General features: G+C 38.5%; 1 long non-coding RNA gene across 1 annotated transcript; it reads right to left on the bottom strand.

Annotated features, from left to right (window-relative positions):
- Positions 1–4,135: 4,135 nt before the first annotated feature.
- LOC133846039 (uncharacterized) lies at positions 4,136–4,507 on the bottom strand. The gene is made up of 2 exons (XR_009894837.1): positions 4,378–4,507; positions 4,136–4,297 (listed from the first exon to the last, which is right to left on the bottom strand). It is a non-coding gene; the product is annotated as an uncharacterized LOC133846039 (long non-coding RNA).
- Between the last annotated feature and the right edge of the window lie 1,988 nt (positions 4,508–6,495).

Here is a 6,495-nt window from a genome sequence, read left to right as displayed (position 1 = left end):
TAGTCCTAGCATGATGGACTGGATTCTTCGCCAATTGCTGTGCACTTAAGTTGTCTCCATACAAAAAGGTTGGAGTGCTTTCATCACCGCAGCCAATCTCTACAAATAGTCGCCTCAATGCAACTGCTTCCTTGCAAGCGGCTGACAAAGCCATGTATTCAGCCTCCGTACTGCTGAGTGCCACGCTGTGCTGCTTCTCGGATTTCCATGAAATCGCTCCTCCGGCCAGATAGAAAACGTATCCAGTATACGAACGTCTATCCGTGTGATCACCTCCCCAGTCGGCGTCAACGTATCCAACAAGCGCCTGCTCGCACTTCTTATAGTGAAGCTTTAACTCACTTGTTGATGCCAGGTATCTTAAAACATGATTAACACCTGCCATGTGTTCGCTATGTGGATCCTGATTGCGTTGTGCCAACTTTGCTACAGAATGCAAAATGTCCGGCCTTGTAGTCAATGCTACCCACATCAGCTCACCGATGATTGATTGATACTCCTTGGCATCCACTTTACGACAGTCCTTACTATCGCAAGCTACCTGGTGCCCAGCCTGTAAAGGCGTTGCTGTAGACTTGCAGCTCTCTATTCTATGTCGCTTCAGCAACTCCTGAATATACTGCGTCTGACTTAGGGTGATTTCGCCTAATTCACCTTTTCTGCCGATCTCCATTCCAAGAAATTGATGCAATGGACCCTTGTCCACACACTCGAACGCCTCTGAGATCTTGGTCTTGATTGCTTTCAACTCATCTATATCCTGGCATGCAATAATCAGATCATCTACGTACACCAATATTAACGTTAGATGTTCTCCGTTATTCTTCTTGTATAGACATGGTTCGTTGTCACAAGAGATGAAACCAATTCCTGTTAAGACTCCATCCAGCTTGGAGTTCCACTCCCTTCCAGATTGTTTTAAACCATATATGGCCTTCTTCAGACGTAAAACTTGCTTGGAATCGCATTGACCGGGGTATCCTTCAGGTCTTTTCATGTAAACTGTATCCGTTAAAGTGCTGTTGAGGTACGCCGTGCAAACATCCATCTGATGTAAATGCAACTTTAACTCTGCAGCCAGAGCTAAAACAATCCGCATACTCTCTAATCTACAAACAGGCGAGAATGTCTCGTTATAATTAACGCCATACTGCTGTGAGCAACCTTTTGCCACCAGCCTTGCTTTGTAGCGCTCTACTTCGCCACTTGGTCCTCTTTTAACGGTATACACCCATTTACAGTTGATCGCTCGCTGCCCTTTTGGCAACTCCGCCACTTCCCAGGTTTCGTTTACCAACAGTGACTTGTGCTCTTTATCCATGGCCTCACGCCAAAGCAATGCATCAGCTCCTCCAATGGCCTCCTCGTAGGTTTCGGGGATGGGGATCTCGCCAGCAGTCGCAGCTCCAAGTAGATTAAACTGCTTACGAGGTCGCCCACGCATGCCCGTGCGAACTATCCTTGGCCGTCCAGGACCTACACGCACGTCTTCCTCTGCGCTGAGGAACTCATCGCTGCCATCACTATTTTTTATGCCGACGTTAGCCTCGTCGTCTGAGCCGTTGCCGTTTTTTATGCCGACGTTAGTCTCGTCGTCTACACCATCGCCATCAGCGATCTGATCCTCGGATCCTTGAATGCCCATTGGCATATCAAATATAATCGAAGCCTCTCGATTCTGCTCAGTATCGCTAAGTTCGCTAAACAGCACGTCCCTCTTTTCGACCACTTGCCCTGTGCTTGGGTCGTAAAGCCTGTATGCTTTGGCAGTCCTGGAATAACCCACCATGCGGTATTCCTTGCCCTTAGCGTCGAACTTATTTTTTCTGTGGCCTTTCTCCAAAGCTACTGCAAAAGAACCAAAAACTTTCAAATGTGAAATTGAAGGTTTTTTACCATTCCACGCTTCCATTGGCGTCATGTTCTTCAGTGCGCTAGTTGGTGAACGATTTCGCAAATACACCGCTGTGTATACTGCCTCTCCCCACAGTGAAATCTTCATTCCCGATTGTACCAGCAAGCATCGTGACATCTCAACTAATGTCCGATTTGCCCTCTCCGCAACTCCGTTCTGCTGCGGTGTGTACGGCACCGTCAGTTGCCGTGCTATGCCATTCGCCTTCAAGTACTCGTCAAAAACTTTGTTTACATACTCGCGGCCGTTGTCGCTGCGAATGCATTTTATATTCTTGCCAGTTTGCCGTTCAACAAGTTGTTTGAATTCAACGAACTTCGTGAACACTTCGTCTTTGCCTTTGATGAAGTATACAAACATGCGCCGTGACTTGTCATCGATGAACGTCAAGAAGTATCGATTGCCGCCTATCGATTGTGTATCGAATGGCCCGCAAACATCAGTGTGAACTAGTTCCAATACTTCGCTCGCCCTCTGTTCAGATGACTTAGGGAACTTCTGAGTATGTATTTTACTCAGCATGCATGTTTCACATGACCCATTGGATGTGAAGCTTGTTCCTTCCAGTCCACGCACCATGTTGTTTTTTCTCTAGATCCTCCAAGCTACGATAGTTGAGATGACCGTACCGCTTGTGCCATAAAGATCCATCAATTTTAGCAGCGCAAAAAACACTTGCTTGTTTTGCCTTCAAAAACGTATAAGCTGCCAACTTTCTTTACGAGCAAGATGCACTCTCCTTTCTGTATGATCTTCGCCTGATGTTCACCGAAATGTACTACATTGCCATTAGCCACAGTTTGACTAACCGACATGAAATTTCCCTTCATCTCTGGCACATACAATACGTTGTTCATAACAATCGTATATCGATCTGTCTTCAGCTTTACTTGACCTATTCCTTTCGCAACTAGGAAACCGTCACCAGCTAGACCTATCCTCTCGGAGTGCTCTTCCAACTTTGTGAACATGCTCTTTTCGCAACACATATGGCTTGTTGCTCCGCTGTCTACGCACCACTTTGATCGTTCAAAAAAATGAGCGTCAGCTGCACACAGCAAACTACAATTTTTATTGTCTTCTTTGTTTGTGCTTTCCTTCGTTTCCTTTTGGACGCATTCGCTTCGACATTCTGCTTTCTTGTGACCACGCTTGCCACACTTAAAGCAAACTACGTTTTTCGTCGAATTCCTCTTTATACCGTTGTTCTTATTTGTAACGGTGAATGCCTTTTCGTTGTTGCTTTGCGGTTCTGCCTGCGCTTTGCGCTCTACTTCTTCCTTCACTTTTATGCATAGAATTTCATAACTTGGCAATTCGTCGCGCGTTTCGATCGCCACCACGAAATTCTCATAATTTCTTGGAAGACTGGAAAGCAGAATGATTGCTCGTAGCTCGTCACCAATCTGTATCCCAACTCCTGCAAGTTGATCAAGCACTTCTCCAAATGTCTGCAAGTATCCATTGACATCTCCACATTCTGACATCTTAAGTCCCAACAACTTCTTGTACAGTGCGACCTTCCGTACTGGTCCACTAGGCAGATGCACTTCTTTAAGTTTTGTCCAAGCAGCAAACGACGTTGTACAGTTCTTTATATAGCTTAACTGTGATGTTTTCACACTTAGTGTGATCATGGCCAGGGCCTTACTGTCTTTGCCATGCCAATCAAATCCTTCGCTAGCATCCTCGAGCTTCAGAGCACCCGATGCCAGCTGCCACAATTCCGCATGTACCAAAACACACCGCATGTGAATGCACCAAGAATCGTAATTCTTTTCTTCGAGTTTCTCAATTTGGTATAGGGAATTCATTTTTAATCGTATTAAAAAATTTACTTTCGGTCGCGTCCCTTGTTCGTTAACAAGTCCAACTTTTCGTATACATACACAAAAGCACCGCGCGCGCCTGGGCCCATAACCTGTAGAAGTTACGTTTGGTTGGGTGTGTGTGTATGTATTGAAAGAAAAAGATCGCCGAGCACGTCTGCTGTCTACGAAATTTTATTTGCGACTGACATCGTTAAGTTATCGTTACAATCGGTTAGTATTACAATAATCGATATACGCACGCAATGAATCGAACACATAGAGTTTCAATAATAACTAATAAACATTTTGCAATACTACTTTCAACAATATTTTATTAGGTCTAAAAAAAATTGTCTCAAAAGCTTAAATGTTAAAAATGAATCGCATTAACTTCTAAAAAGAAACGGGATTGATTTAAAAATAATATTTTATAGAATGAATTGTGCAATATGATCTTAAGTCAAAAGGTTGGCTACAAAAGCAAACTACGTTCACTTTGATTCAGAGATATATTTGAAAAACTGTTTTTATTTAATTGCACCCATTTTTATTTTTCCGTACTGATTGCATCCTGCAGAATATGAAAAGATAATACATAAAAATGCGGTTACAAATAATAATATGTGTAATAGAATATGCATATCAACTTACTTCTTGTAGACAACAAAAACTAATACTAATATTATTTGTAAAATTATTTTTTTTGCTGTGTGGAAGTCTGCTTTCAAAGGTCTAACATTTTTGACTCTTTCTTTTTAAGAATTGTTAACAACTCGGCATTTTTTATAAGTCTTATATCGCAATCTCTCTGCTTAACCAAGCTGGAACAAATGTAGCATAGATTATTGCATTGCCAATGGGAAATAAAGTGAATTAAAATTCTCTAAATAGAATTAGCAATTAGTTAGAGGAGCGTTTAAGTGATATAACAAAACAAAGCAAAGCAGAAACAATTTAAAAAAAATTTGTTTAAAATAATCCACCAAACAATTTCAGGAAATAAAAGAACTTAAGAAATGTTGTACCTATGCGAATTTAGCGCCATGAATCTTATTTTCCATCATGAAATTTGTGAATATATAACGCTGCACTGTGAATGTATAACATAACAATGAACAATATAATGTGTAACTAATTCATTAAATAATTTGATACGCCAATGCAAACTTATATAATTTACAATTTTGTTAGTGATATAAAAGCCAAGCTCTTAGTCACCTCTTAGCTTAAATTATGCATAACAATAAGTTCTGAAATGATCTTTATTAAATATTTATTTTATATAAGTGAAATTTACATATCACATTTTAATACTATTAGTTTTTAATACTACTTACCATAGTTATCAGGAATTCCGCCGGTTGCATAATAAATTTGGTTGAAATAGGAAAGAAATTACAACCTTTGTTCTACCTTAATTTAAAATGGATTTAAGAGATTTAATCTCATATAAAAATGTAAAATGTTATTACTTTGAAGAACAATTCGACTTAAGAGTACGAAAATTTAAGATTAAACCGCTTAAAATAAATTTTAGACCGAAACAAAATTGATTTAATTTTCTAAAATTTTATTTTATAAATCGAATTGTACTGTCTCTTCCTGGTGTAGTTATGTAATATGATTTTATATCAAATGGTTGGCTATAAAAGCAGGATACGTTCAGTCAAAAGAATCACTTCGATTCAGAGATGTATTGGAAAAACTGTTTTTATTGGATTGCGCTTATAGCTCTTCTTTGCTATTGCTTGGAGCCTGCAGCAGCAGCAAGGCCAAATACACTAAAAGCACGATATCGCACCCGTACTGGAATATGGGTAAAATGAACGTACATCAATTTATTTCTTGTATATTACGAAAACTAATAAAAATTTTGCAATATTACTTTCATCAATATTTTATTGGGTCTAAAAAATTCTGTAATAAGCTCGAATGTTTCGATTTTGAAATTATACATTTAAAAATGAATCGCTTCAATTTCTAAAAAGAAACGGGATTGATTTAAAAATAATATATTATAGAATGATTTGTGCAGTCTCTAAATAGAATTAGCAATTAGTTAGAGAAGCGTTTAAGTGATATAACAAAGCACCAATAAACAATTTACATTAATTTATTTAAAATAATCCACCATACAGTTGCAGAAAAATAAAGAACTTAGACATGTTGTACGTATGCGAATTTAGCGCCAATGAATCATATTTTCCATCTTCAAATTTGTGAATATAGAACGCTGAACTTTGAATGTATAACATAACAATATAATGTGTAACTAATTCATTAAAAAATTTGATACGCCAATGCAAATTTACATAATTTACAATTTTGTTAGTGCTATAAAAGCCAAGCTCTTAGTCCTCTATCATCATCAATGAAGTTGAAAGTCTTTTTCTATTTTGTAACTACATTCATTCTTGTAATGACTAGACCACGAACGAGAATACTCGAACGAGATAACCATCCGGATAATTATTATTGGTCAAAATAAAATATATAATTGCGTTTTATTATATAAGACTTTTGATCTCATATAAAATGTTAAAAACGGTATTACTTTGAACAATTCGACTTAAGAGTACGGAAATTTAAGATTAAACCGCTTAAAAAAAATTCTAGACCGAAACGGATTTGATTTAATTTTCTAAAATTGCTTTTATAGATCGAATTGTTTTGTCTGTTCATGGTGTAGTTATGTAATATGATTTTAAGTCAAATGGTTGGCTATAAAAGCAGGATGCGTTCACTCAAAAGAATCACTTCGATTCAGAG

The sequence above is a fragment of the Drosophila sulfurigaster genome, chromosome 3 (assembly GCF_023558435.1).
Source record: "Drosophila sulfurigaster albostrigata strain 15112-1811.04 chromosome 3, ASM2355843v2, whole genome shotgun sequence".
NCBI lineage: Eukaryota > Metazoa > Arthropoda > Insecta > Diptera > Drosophilidae > Drosophila > Drosophila sulfurigaster.
The sequence above is the reverse complement of the archived record's forward strand: the minus strand, read 5'-3'. Positions and strand labels throughout refer to the sequence as shown.